The sequence below is a fragment of the Macaca thibetana genome, chromosome 17 (genome assembly GCF_024542745.1).
Source record: "Macaca thibetana thibetana isolate TM-01 chromosome 17, ASM2454274v1, whole genome shotgun sequence".
Lineage (NCBI taxonomy): Eukaryota > Metazoa > Chordata > Mammalia > Primates > Cercopithecidae > Macaca > Macaca thibetana.
This window is the reverse complement of record NC_065594.1, coordinates 54,204,851-54,219,778: the sequence shown is the minus strand read 5'-3', so window position 1 is coordinate 54,219,778 and position 14,928 is coordinate 54,204,851. Positions and strand designations below refer to the sequence as shown.

Genomic DNA, 14,928 nt, shown 5'->3' with positions numbered 1-14,928 from the left:
ACTAGTGACTAAAGTGGAGATAAACATGCATAAGAAATGGTTAACAAATGTTTTGTCAGCTCAGCCATGACAACATGAATGTAGGAAAAGTCTTTCTTTCAATATTTTGGCCATAGCCTGATAAAGAACCAACAGGGGTTTTCACACAGCACCTTAAAAGCCTGTCTTATCCTTGGGGTTTCTGCAGCCAATGAAAGTTTGTCACGATGATGTAATGCTCCTGAGTTGTGCTTCAGCACCGACTATGTGGTCACCGGGTATCATGCCTGAGAGCTAGGTAAGTTTTCGGATCAAATCTTTCTTTCCAGCCTGTTCCCCTGCTTAAACTAATTTCAGCAGAGAGATCATTTGTTTGTAGTCTATTTTACTATCTCTGAACAATTTTTTAATGTGGGCTGGGTTATTATAGAATTGTAAAGACAGCTGGTAAACAAAATGATGGGATCTTAGAGTCAATTTTCTTCTGTTATTAGTGTGAAGGCTTTTACTCCCCAGCAATTTATCATCACTTCAGAGGAAAAGAGCAGCAAATAGTGTTATGTTTTATTTGTTAGGGGAGCTCTAGTCATTTGACAAACAAGTTTTACTAGGGAGATGTTTTCGGGGAGATGAAAAAGATTTCTTTTTAAAGATTGACACTGAATTTTACTGATATTATTAAGTGACCCCCACTGAACTGTAAGCAGTGGAATAAGTTTCCATGTTTTTTATAAATAGAGAATATGTAATTCTTGCCCTCACAGATTTGAAACCTAAAAAATAAAAGAGAGAACAAGATAGCACACTAATTTTTTTCCCAATTTTTATTTAAGTTAAAAACAATTTTAAAAGAAAAACAACAACAAACAACAACTAAATATGTAGTGACCCTCTGTGGCCTGACAATTATATGAAGTTAAATGAAGAAAAGTTAGAGATCAGTAAATAAGCCAGTTTCAGTGCCTGGCTGTACAGATGTTTCCCTAAACAACTTTTTAAAATTTAGAGCATTTACAAATGTTGGATTAGGTAACCAGCAAAAGCAACGGAAATGTAGCGTCATACTTTTTCTCTGTGGTACCCTCTGCAGATGTGGAGGTTTTCAAGAACTGTTATTGATATCAGTCAAGCTGTGGATTTCCAGCAACATGAAGTACAGAAAACGATTATCCAGATAATTCAAGATTTAGGGGGGAAAATACTCTCAAAATTGTTACTGGGGAAAAGAGAATGAGTGGGGAGGAGGGAGGAGGTTAACCATGCCTTACCAGCTACACTGATTGAACTACCCAGACGTTACCATCTTTCCCCTTAACTCTGACTGTATAGACACAGATTCTGAGAAAGCCATCTTAAATAAGAGTGTGGAAGAATTATCCTCGGCAATGTGGAATGACAGAAAACGTCTTGTAGAATTTCTAATAAGAAAAATACTTTTTCTTGTCTTGTAGAACTTGATGTCTGATGGGTCCTAATGCATGTGTTCTTTTATCAAAAACTTCACAACTCTCTAACTTGCAAGCTGCTTTTCTCTACCCTCAGCTGAGTTTATCAATTACACTTCACTTTCTCCTACATCTTCTTTCATTTACCCTCCAACGAACTGGGCCGTCTCCCTACCATACCGTCTAAGTAGTAAATAGGTACTTCACCCCTTACATGAAATTATCATCCTCTCTTTGTTCCACAGTTAATTCATTTTTCTCTCAGATTAATAACTACAATGCCAAATAGCTTATTTTTTTAAATTTTAAGTTAAAAATATATTAGCATATGGCCGGGCGCGGTGGCTCAAGCCTGTAATCCCAGCACTTTGGGAGGCCGAGACGGGTGGATCACGAGGTCAGGAGATCGAGACCATCCTGGCTAACACGGTGAAACCCCGTCTCTACTAAAAAATACAAAAAAAAAAAAAACTAGCCGGGCGAGGTGGCGGGCGCCTGTAGTCCCAGCTACTCGGGAGGCTGAGGCAGGAGAATGGCGTGAACCCGGGAGGCGGAGCTTGCAGTGAGCCGAGATCTGGTCACTGCGCTCCAGCCTGGGCGACAGAGCAAGACTCCGTCTCAAAAAAAAAAAAAAAAAAATTATATATATATATATATATATATTAGCATAATATAAACATAACTCATTTTCCATTTTTACCCACAAACTTTCATGTCATTGCTTTGGTGCTGTAATTGATACTGACATGGAGATTTAAGAGATAACTCCACATTTCAATAGCATCCGATGCCTTGCTTTCTGCATCATAAGTTCTGAACAGGGAGACAACACAGTTACAAGAAGGGCCACAAAGTACTGCTCTAGAATTGAGTGAATGAGTGAGCAATGCTTCAGAGTGACTGATGAAAAGAAAAAACATTTCCACAAAAGAAAAACAGTATGGATAAGGTGGAGTACAGTGCAAACGATGTGAAATTATTTGGTTTCTGATACAGAATTGTTGATTGTGGGCCCTTGGTCAAGGCTGAAAGCCTGTGCCTTTATCACAGAGCTGCAGGCAGTGTACTCACTAGGCTTGGGTTCCGAAATCCCACAGCATCCAGCTAGAGGCGGAAAGGGATCAGCATGGAGTTGCGCACCCTCATTAGTCTGCAGAGTGGGCGCTCGGAAAGGCCTAGGAGGAATCTGCTTGGGGTTCTGCTTGACCTAGGAAACCTCTTTGATTCTCACTCTGGGATGCAACTGTGCCGCACAAGTCAGGATTTTTCAAAACAATGTTTTAAAGGGAACATATTGCTTAGCAAAAGTCCTTAGGGCATGATCTGAGCACTGACATGGACAAATAATGCACCCTTCTGATAAATCCTGATGACAGAGTGGGCCTCGGAAAACACAATTCAAGGTAGAGCTCCAGTTCCAGCATTTCTGAAACCAGGAGGACATATCTGAAAGAATACCTAGAGGATTTGTGCATTGACAAAGTCTGGTAACGCAGAGAATAAGTTATTGGTTGTTGAAAATCTATTATAGTACTCTACTGTAGGCCACAAAAGAGGTGTTCAGTAAAAGTCATTCTGTTTTAAGGACAATCTCTTTTTAAATATTTCACTTTCCATTTCATCAAAAAAGTATATTTTCATCAATAGCACCTTTTATAAACAGAAATGGTCAGAGCTCATTTAGTTCTCTGCCCTACCCATTTATATGATGGAGAGGAAGGCCCACTGGGGTCACTATCAGAAAGAAAGAATGACAGGTATCCAAATAAAACAGAAGTTAGCTATGCCTTCCAAGGTGAATACTGGGAATAGTGTACTCCCAGGATACATAGAAAATGTGGATGCGAAAGCATATAGGAGTAGGAAAGACAGGAGTTCAGTAGTCACACTCGATTGTAATTCCACAGTGAAGGTTCTTGGGGAAACTGCCATGAGCCAAGCATGAGATAAGATGCAGAGGACACAAGAAGAAAAAGGCACCATTTCTATACTCAAAGAGCTTTCAGTTCTCCTTAAATCAAGTCTTGAAGAATAGGCTAGATATTGGTCAAGTGCAGAAGAAAGTATGGTTAAAGGAAGAATGACCATACATCCAGTTTGCCAAAGATGGTCCCAGTTTATGCCTCTTGTCCTGGTATAACAATCAATACCACTTGGGTTCATTTTCAAAAGTGTCCTGGCTTGGCCTTTACAAATAGGGAACCACTGAAATGTTTAAAAATCGAGTTTAAAGAAATGAGCTAAAGGAGGAGGACTGTTAACTCAGGCAAGAAAATTAGGAGGCCCTGACCCAAGACATAGATCATGGTGACAGAGAATAGCACACAGCACTCATTTCCCCTTTTCTTTTAGAAGCAGCATCCCCACCTCCTCTGGCAGAATTTCTCCTCTCCTTTTAGAAGGTGTCCCTGTGAATCAGAAGGCTGAGGGTTCCCTGCTTTTTCCAAGCCAAGCAGTCACATTGGACATGTGAGCAATGGGACATTCTCTCCTGGAATTTTGTCCCTTGAGCAGAACGATGAGAAAGGTGGGATGGAAACTTGGAAATCATTCAGTCTAGCGGTGGTGACTGACAATCCCAACAAGCAGTTTCTCCAATGGAAAATGCCATGATGCCACAACGCCTGTTATCTCTGAGTCAGTTTCTTCAGTCTTCCTTTTATTCTGTAAGTTTCCTCATGGCCCTCCAATAAATACTCCTTTAGTTTAGTTTGGTTGCAGCTGCTCACAACCAGAGAACCTACGCTGATAACTGTAATTGTCAATATGCTGTATTTATATATGGAGGAGACAAAATAAGAACAAGTGAGGTGACATGCTACCCAACACTGTCTTTTTCACTCTATATCTTATCCATTATTCTTGTAAGTGAAGTTCACACCATCATCTCCCTCTATCACTTTAATATAGTTTTTAAAATGCTGTTTCTGCCGCATTATTTATTTTCCAATCATCACGTATGACTACATACATAGAAATGGGGTTTGCTTTGTGAAAAGATAATTGTTGGTATAGAACTTGGAGGTCCTGCTTCTGCCCCTGAAAGTTAAACAGCCTAGGATTTCTGTTTTCTTGCTTCTTACGATGGTCCCAGTGCTACCCAGGGGCTGCAAAAACAAAAGGCTAAGATGTCATTTAAACCAAACCAAACCAAACCAAAAACATCCTTCACAGATAGATCTTTTCTTGGAGGTTATTTGTCATTGAAATGAATGTCCCTGGGTGATCAGAAGTAAGTTTTTATTGTGGTATTATTCTCCTTTAAACCCTTCAAGGCACTGAGCTATGCCTCTGCAATTGTAACACGGGAGAGGGTGCTGGGCGGTCATTTAACACGGGCAGCTCAGGTAGGGGGAACAAATGAAAATTGGGGCGGGCAAGAGTACTGCGATTGGTTGAATTCCGATGCAGCGTACACTCTAACGCCCTGAAATATGGGATGCAGGAGTCTCCACAGATGCTCCCTGCTGCAGTTCTTGAAAGGCAGGAACAAATTTAAACTGGGTTTTGTGAAAACAAATGACATCATTCCTGCATACTCTGAAAAGCTGCAGCCCCAGTGGAACATTTTCTCGTTTTCCCCTTTGCTTTTCTATGTCTGACTGCAGGGCTTCAGGTTTTCATGCTGCACGTTTAACTGGCTAGATCTTGCAGGGAATAACCTTTCATCACTTGCCTCTAAAAATAATAAAACCCACGAAGAAAATATAGAGGCCTGTAAAAGTTCATTTAAAATCACATTTAATCTCCATGTGGCTCTTATCTGAAGATATGACAGCACATGGGAAGAATTCTAGTGATTTGAAAGAAAAAATAACAAGATGCTGTATTGGGGACTGTCATCATGGAAATTATGGCCCTGAACTATTTGGAGTGGACTTTATTGTACAGTGTTCAGTGCTGGTGATTAGGAGAACTAGGATTTCCATGTAGGGATTTTTCTGGGTTCACATTGTTCACTGCAAAAGTAATCAGGGATCTGGTATATTTAAGATGGTCAGCTAAGGGCCATATTGAAATACTGTTCTAGATGTACTGTTCCTCATTGCAGATGTCTACAAAAATAAAATAAAATAAAAGGTAGGTGAGTCAGAAAGTTTTTTAAAACACAGCAGAGTTAGCTGATTTTCAGAACATGGCTTAAGAAGCTAAGGCAGTTAGAAATATAATAATGAATCTTCAACATACCAAAACCTGATGGAAATTTTCTCATGAAGATAATATTTGCTTAATCATTGTCCTAAGCCAAAGGATGTCCCAGGAAGTTCTCTATTTACCAGTGTCCATCTGCAAGAGCAACTGCTTGAATAAGTACTGTGAGAGTCCTCCAAGACTCAAAGCCTATTTGGTTTTCTCAATCCCATCCCAGGAACCCAGGCCTAACTGTTGACTTCCCTTAAATCAGCTTCCAGAGATAATTCTGAAAACTACTTATCTTTATTGCAAGTGATTATTAAAATCTTTACAATTCAAATTTCCTCAATATTACTATCAGATGGCAAACAGAAAATTAATCTCAAACTGCAAGGATGAATTTTATATAAAAAGCTATATGCGATGACTTCTAGACTAAGCCACGGGCATGACATCGTTTACTCCTCAAACTTGCAGTGATCCAGTTAGGAAGCACGGCAAGGTGATGGTTGTCTTTCTCATTGAAATGAAACCAGCCCAGAGAAAGGCTTAAAGAGAAATGAAGAAACAAGTCCATCCACCCATCCCTACCACACCTTCCTTGAACATGAATTTTACAGCTTTGTCCTTGATTCTTGCTTCTATATAATACCTTTGACCTTCAAACCTTAGAGGTCATCTTTACCAACCCCATTCTTGTTCATGTTATTATGAATTAAACAATGGCTACTGTGTAAAACCAAAGAAAGTAATATGCCAGCAATCAAGAACAATCTGTAAAACAAATAGAGATAGATGTATGAGTCAGGAAGCCAATAGACTATTTGATTAAATAAACACTTTTTTTTATTATCAAAGATGATAGCATTTTTTATTGCCCTCCTCTTGAAATTCCCCTCGTTCTAAAAGAAAATTTTAAAATATTTTTTCTGCGTTAACTTCCTCTACTCAATTATCTGAAATTTTTAAAAGATGCCCAATTAGCTGATATCATGGGACAAAAGGTGATTTCCCCTTTTTACAGTGATTTTTTTTTCCATTAAGGATACTTTTTACATGTAGGGAGTCTGCTTTCTACTTCCTAGGCTGGGAAAAAGAGAAGTGAAAAGTTTTCACCATTTCTCTACTTCTTTCTGAACTCCTAGCAGCCTCTCCTCTTCCTCTTTCTTATTTTGTCCTCCTTTTGCCTTTCCTGAACTGCTGGCACTGAAGAAACAGAGCTAGAGGCTTGGGGCTGCAGTTGCTGCCTGGGTCCTCCATTGGCCCAAATAATACTTGAGCCTTAAAAAAGGAGAAGAAGAATTAGAAAATAGGAACACTACTTGAAAATTTTTTCGTTCTGCTTCTCGGCTTTAAATTCACTCCCTGGCACGCCCATGCTGCAATTTTTTCATCAAAATTCTCTATGGCAGTTCCTCAAAAAATATGTCTTACTAGCCCTTAACACTGGGAGAGGTTATAAAAAGGGGGGAAGTATTAGGAGATGTAAAGAAACCTGAATTCCATTTGCTTCTGTTGATCATTGCTGTGTAACCTAAGTCAGGTTGATATCATTTGAAAAACAGTGGAAAATCTACGATTAATGAAATCTGCCCCAAATTTGATAGAAAATACTGCCACAATACTGACAAAATTGTATATATGCACTCTAATTTATGTAGTAAGCAAATAAAAAGATATTGTGAAAGCATATATAGGGTGAAAGGACAGAAAGTCACCAGCACAGCCTGAGCCAAGTCACATTGCTCTTCCACTCAGAATTTTCCAGTGGCTTCCCATCTCTCAGAGAATGTCCAGTGCTCTTGCAAAGGTCTGCATTTCTTTCTGTACTCTACTCCACCTTCCTGTCAGACCTCCACTTCTCCCCCATCCTTCTCATTCACTCAATTCCAGACACACTAAACATCCTGCTATTTATTGAACAGTCCAAAACACGTGTCAGCCTCAGGGCCTTTGCATAAACCAATTCCCATGCACTATTCCAACTGCAGGAATAGTGTTCCTGCAGATGGGCCTATGTGGGCACCCACATTTCCCTCAGATCTTGAATTTTTCTCTCCCATGGTCCTACTTACCCATTGCATTGGTTTTTCTTTCCTGAAATGCTGAGAATTCTGCTCTTTGAGGTTGCTCCAACTGTAATCTTTGAACAAATATAGTAGACTGAGGTCCCTCATGGAACTGAATTTTCACTCCTATGCTGTTTGAGCACAGGAGTCCCCAGTTTCAACTAGTCATGTAAAAGATGTGCTTCAAAACAAGCCAACTTCTTCCCTTCCTTAAGAGTAATACATTAAGAAGCAGGAATATGCTAAATACAGAGCTAAATGTTAATCTATTTTTCCCATGTTTCCATATTTTCAATGCTTCTTTATTCTTAGGCATGAAACTCTTTTTATAGTGCTCTAAATTTCTAAAGAATTTAAGACATTATACTTCTCCAGTCTCTATAACTTCAAAATATACCACTTGCTGATAAAACCCTGCCATTTTAGCCTCTCTTCTTTTTTCCTACTCCTAACTCACATATGAGTCTGAAGTCTGTACATTAACATAAACACTACTGCTCAATAGAACCTTCTGCAATGATGGAGGCATTCTGAATCTGCCCTGTTCAATACAGAAACCACTAGCCACATGTGGCTATGGAGCATTTGAAACTCGGCTAGAACAACTGAGAAACACATTTTTAATTTCTAGAAGGGTATCTTTAATGAAGGTAAAGTTCACCTACTTAACATGGGAACAGCGGATGACACCTGCCCAATTTCACAATCTACTTCTAGATCCATCTGCAACCCCATGTTCCTTTCTTCTCCTTAACACACAATTTATTATTTACCCAATGTCTTTCAGGCAATTTTCTCTGAAAAGTATTTAAATGTCATAAAACTATTTTGACAGCCAACTCTCAGGCATCTGTAGTGACAGAGTACATATGTTTATCAACAATATAATAAAACTAGGACTTCACATTAACTTCGGGTTTAGAACCTCCTACATTGACTCTGCTACGAGAATAGTAGAATATATTTCATTTCTCTTGACCACACTATACAGCCGACTGTAGACCAAGATTCAGAAGAGAAAGAGACAATGACATAGAGACATTCATGACCTGATTTCTGAAACATCACAAATGTTTGATTACATAAAATGTAAATTCTCCCATTTTCCTCAATGAATTGTTATTACCTGTGATAATTTGACATTACATAAAAATTAACAGTGTTCTTAGAAATACTGTGGAGAAAATATAAGAATTCAAGTTCGTCCAAAGGAATTCACTCAACATATGTTTAAAATGCTATATAGAATGTATTTGATTTTAAATTGTTCTTTCTTTATAATTACAGAAATCTCTGTATAACATGGGCCATACTAACGTTTTATTTATCTTTGCCTCTTTGTATTTTTAGGTAGGATTTTGTTTATTACTCTCTTGACATTGTATCTTCTCAAAGTTGCTACAATGGTGCTACACCAGTGAGTAAGATTTCAGCTCCCAGCTAGACAAAATCTATCAAAATCTCGGGGGGACAAAATACAGCCACCCACAGTTCCACAGTACCTATAAAGACACTTCAGACTTGTGCTTCCTATTTTGCAGATTACTGTTTTTGAGATACTTCCTGAACAAAGCAAATCGAACAAACAGTAACTACTATTCCAGGAGAGTCAGAACACACAGTGACATATTAAAGGTTCTGAGAAGTCCACTAGCAAAGAAATCTGTTGGAATTTTTAAAAACCAGTGTTTCTCTATATATTTGGCCTTAAAACACTATTTTCTCACCTGCCATCTTTTAATAAGCCCTGCAACTAGTGCTCCAGAGAATAGACTTTTAGAAATCCTGTCTAGGCATTAAGCTATTCCAGGGATCAATTTCCTGTTTCTGAATAGTCTGGCATACTCCAGATCTCAATAGGTTCAATAAATACAGAAATCCTATAGGCCCAACTGACTGTCTATGTCTAAGTTTGAGAGGTTTTCAAGAGGTTGAGAAGATGAATGAATGACTGACTTAATGAATGAATGAATGACTTTCACTGTGTATTCCAAGAGTCCCCCCATGAGAACTTTTCTGACAGTTTATAGTTGCTATGTTACCAAGAGGTTTCAAACATATTTGGGATCACAATTGCTTATCAAGCTACAAATTTGTCATTAATTGCAGATGCAATTAGCTATACAATCACTCTCCAGATCTGTAGGCTCTTGTAGACAAGAGCTCCCTACTGAAAATACCTGGACAGTTTGTTACAAATAGCAGTTCCCAGGACAGGATAACACACAGCAATTTACATGATTTGCTTGGGGTTTAGTTTGATTTCTTTGAGACTAGAGGAATAAGCTCTCTTACGTGATTTGGTCAAGAAAATTATCTGTGTAAGGATCTCCTTTTGAAGTATTGTATGGTGAAAACGAAAAATACCTTTGAAAGTCAAAAAGGCATCATTATAATAGTTTTCTTTCAGGAACAAAATTGCTTCATGACTTTTTCAAAACAAATAATGAGTGAAAATGAAAGGATTTATGAGGTGTCCAGATATTAGAAGTTTACAGTTCATTAGTTATGTTTTATCTACCTAATAACTATCTCCGACCACTCAAAGATGTGACTATTGCAGACAATTCTCTTATCTGCTTCACAAATTTTTCTCTAATACAGATACTAATCCACACTTTTCATCGACGTTTAAGATGAAACTAGGCTATGGCAGTAGATTGCATGAGATAGTACCATACAGAAGATAAACTTTGGAGTCAGCAAACATAGGTTCAAATCCCCACTCTAACAGTTAAAATTATGTAACTATGCAAGGCTACTTAACTTTTCTGAATGTCAATTCTCTCAACCTGTGAAATATTATAGCACCTACAACAAAGAATAATCAAGGAATCTGGAAAGATTGTGGACACAAAGCATTTAAAACCAACCAGCCCTGAAAATTTAAAAAAAAAAAAAAAGTGCTATAAAAATGGGGATTAGGTCAGGGACAGTGGTTTATGCCTGTAATCCCAGCACTTTGGGAGGCTGAGGTGGGTGGATCACCTGAGCTCAGGTCAGGAGTGCCAGAACTGGACAAAATGGCGAAACCCCGTCTCTGCTAAAAAATAAAAAAAAAAATTAGGTTGGTCAGGGAGGTGCATGCCTATTGTCCCAGCTACTCAGGAGGCTGAGGTGGGAGGATTGTTTGAGCCTGGGAGGTGGAGGTTGCAGTGAACTGAGATCATGCCACTGTACTCTAGCCTGGGTGACAGAGTGAGACCCTGTCTCAAAATAAATAAATAAATAAATTTTAAAAAGAAAAGAAAATGGAGATAAGTACTCTAAACCACTATTTTTAGTCTAGGAAAACCTTCAGAATTATTTTTCTCTGTATATCATTTCTAGAATATAATATTTGAGCATCCATTTCTTTAAACTACATATATTGATTCTATTATTTTATTAAACAAATGCTTGAATCATTAAGGATCGAAAAATAAGGGAATGTTCATGCCACTGAGAGGTCACAATCACGTTGGGGCAACTGCCATGAGCACAAATCATAACAACACACCACAACAGCACATCACAGCAAGTATGTTTTGAAAGAGGCATAATCACAGTGGTTTGTGAGGACAAAAAGGAGTGGCAGATTCTGCCCAAGTCCAAAGGCTCAGGCTTCTTAGGGAAGAGAGCAAATCCAAGGGGATTTTCTTGGTTGGAGGAGAGAAGGAAGAGTTTTTCAGCAGATATATTGGGAAATGAGAAGTTCAGTGGGGCTGGAGAATGCATTTGTGTGGTTTATAGGGAGTGGAGGCAGGACAAGAAGAAAGAGATTCAAAAGAAAGAGGTTGGAAAAGCAAAAATTGGTCAGGCTGGAAAGGAAAGGAGGAGGGAGGAGTAATTAAGCTACTAAACATCTACTATGGCCATCATACACTAGATGCTTTTAGCTACACTCTTCCATCTAAATCATGACGACACTACCAGATAAGCAGTAGTATCTCCATTTTGCAGATGAGGAAAGTATGCCTCTCTGAAGTTAAGCAATTTGCCCAACGTTACATAAAAGGAAATTGAAGGAGTTTGGATTCCAGCCCAATTTTGTCAGGGGACAGAGCCTATGCCAACCTCTATTTTAAGCAAGGGGAGCCAGCAGGGGCCTTTAATCGGGAAAGGAGCTCATCAAAACAATTTTTGAAAGAAAAATAAGGAGATAAAATATAAGATGATGGATTGGACAGAGGTGCAGCTGGGGCTTGGGAGATAAATCGGAGATTATTACTGCTTTGCAGGGGAAAAATGAGGAAGGCCTCAGCTGAGGCAGCGCCTGTGGGAATGGAGAGGAGAGAAACATTTCTTAGACTCAAAAAGGCTTGGTTACCAATTGGATGTGAATATACCTCAGAATAAAATCTCTTAACACAGTTACAATAGAATGTATGTGGAAGAGACCAGGCACAGTGGTTCACACTTGTAATCCCACCACTTTGGGAGGCCGAGGTGGGTGGATCATGAGGTCAGGAGATGGAGACCATCCTGGCCAACATGGTGAAACCACATCTCTACTAAAAATGCAAAAATTAGCCGGGCATGGTGGCACGTACCTGTAATCCCAGCTACTCGGGAGACTGAGGCAGGAAAATCACTTGAACCCCGGGGGGCAGAGGTTGCAGTGAGCTGAGATCACGCCACTGCACTCCAGCCTGGCAACAGACCAAGACTCCGTCTAAAAAAACTGAATAGTAAATGACCTCTTGAGAAATTTTCTCATTAATTTGGGGGATTAGAAAACCAAACATGTGGCATTATGTCATCTAAACCAGTGCCTCACTTAACGTGTCCGATGTACATGATTTGGGTGATGGGCACCTAAAATCCCTGACTTCCCCACTACACAATCTATGCATGTAACAAAATTGCACTTGTACCCCGTAAAGTCGTACAAATAAAAACAAAAATAAACTCCTGCTACTCAAAGTGTGGTTCACAGACCAGCACATGGCTTCACCTAGAAGTTTTTGGCAATGCCAAATCTCATGCCCTAGTCCAGGCATTCTGGAAAAATACGTATTATTTTAATAAGGTCCCTTTGATGGTTGAGCGATCTCAGATACTTTGAAGTTTAAGAAGCACTAATCTAAGAGAATTAACATTGAGGTAGTGGAGGAGAAAGAGGTGAGAGGAGATAGTCAATTTTCTTTAAAAATGGGCTCTACATTCAGAATTTCAGTCATGGCTCTATACATTTTTAAGAGCATTCTGGTTAGCACTAATTTTATTTCATATTACTTTTACTATGTTCAGAAGTTTCTAGAAGAAGAAGCAGCCACAGGTGCTGACATGGCCAATATATAAAAGGCAGATGCTCCTTCAAATGCAGTGTTTTATACAAGACTGCCAAAATCCAAGCTATAACTGGATGATTAGGTGGCATTTGAACTGCTCATTTGGAATGTCAGCAGGGATAATGCTTACGTCAGCTGGATGCTGTCTTATATTGTCCTACAGTTACTGGGAAAATAGAAATCCAGAAGAGAGTCTATTTTATCATTACGATGGACTGAGAAAGAGAACAGAAAGATCTTAAAATATTCTGTGACACTTCCATCAGTTCATTTCACACATATGCATATTAATATGTGTGTAGGTGTGTGTAATGTTGAGAATGTCTGGAATTCTTGAATTTACTATTATTTCCTGCATTTACTAATCTGATCTCCAATTCTTACTGTTTCAAAGTCCCTCGATCGTACCCAACAATTCATGAGAATCACAGCCAACATGAACAAGTTTTGAGAGAGTTTGAAGGGGGAAAAAATAGTAGACCTCAGAAAGGGTACACCAGCTAAAAATCTTCACCCAGGATTTTCCCTGGAATCTCTTCTGGCCCAGCTTCCCACACCTCATCTATCCTAATGAGCACTGGAGCCCTTTGGGTAAAGAATACTACAACTGTATATTCTCATTGTCTTAACATCTCATTCTTATAATGTGATGGGTAAAATGAAATATTTCCTCTTGGCTCAATAAGAAAAGCTCATATAAATTCTCAACTTTGGTATGAGACAGGGGTGTTCAGATCCCCTTTCTGGCCATTGCACCTATGTGCCTGTTGTACCCCTGTCCTGAAGAACTTAAGAGTTCCTATTGCTGTCTTCATCAATGCTCATTAACAATGATTTTTAGGAATCTGCTATGTCCAAGCACTTTTCTAGGCTCAGGGCTCAGAAACAAACAAAGATGCTACTCACGTGGACCTGACATTCAAGAGAGCAAAACAGATAATAAACAAATTAAGAATAAACAAAATCATGTCTAGTGGCAATGAAAAAGCATAACATAGTGTTATGGGAAAGAGAGTCACAGGGAAGCCATTTCAGGCAGGGTGTTAAGCCAGATTTCTCTTGTTAATATTTGAACTGAGACCTGAAGAAAGTGACCAAGGTACACTTGGGAGGGGAAACAGTCCAGGCAAGGGGAGCTGCAAAGTAAAGTCCTCCAGCCAAAACACACTAGGCGTGTTTGGGAAGTCGCAAGAAGGTCATTATGGCTGGGATAGAGTGTAGGAGAAAAGGAGTGACAAGAAATGATCAGTCAGGAGACAGGTCATGTAGATTCTTGAAGGACCTTAAGGACATAACAAAGTTAAAAACCAAACACACACACACACACACACACACACACACAAAGAAAATAAAAGAAACCTTTCATTTACTGAGATAGGCATTATGTTAATCAAACATATATACTTTATTCAGTCTAATTCTCACAATCTTCCCATCCCACACCTGGGTATCATCATTATCCTTCCAGAGAACTGAAGCTTAGATAGGTTAATTATAATGATCAAGGTTGCAAAGCTACTAATTGTTGGAGTTGGGATTTGAATTCAGGTGTGTCTGACACCAAACGCCATTGTACTCAACACCATACAGAGAGATCTCTCCAATCAAAATTTACAGCCGGGCCCGGTGGCCACGCCTGTAATCCCAGCACTTTGGGAGGCCGAGGCAGGCAGATCACGAGGTCAGGAGATCAAGACCATCCTGGCTAACACAGTGAAAACCCGTCTCTACTAAAAATATAAAAAATTAGCTGGGCATGGCGACCTGCCCCTGTAGTCTCAGGAAGTTGGGGCAGGAGAATGGCGTGAACCCGGGAGGCGGAGCTTGCAGTGAGCCAAGATCGCGCCACTGCACTCCAGCCTGGGTGACAGAGCGAGACTCTGTTTCAAAAAAAAAAAAAAAAAAAAAAAAAATCACATGCACTTTGTTGGTGGAAATACCAGGAAGTTCAAGTACAGTGGATACGGCTCTAGGTCCTTCTAACTTTAATAGAATGGTAGTCTATTCTCCACTTTTTACTGCAATTAA

General features: G+C 39.3%; 1 protein-coding gene across 1 annotated transcript in view; it reads left to right on the top strand.

Annotated features, from left to right (window-relative positions):
* Positions 1-256: 256 nt before the first annotated feature.
* Positions 257-14,928, top strand: part of KLF12 (KLF transcription factor 12) — a 621,954-nt gene continuing 607,282 nt past the window's right edge. The window contains exon 1 of the mRNA XM_050766996.1: positions 257-277. The gene's annotated coding sequence lies outside the window, so the exon portion shown is untranslated. The remainder of the gene's footprint in view (positions 278-14,928) is intronic.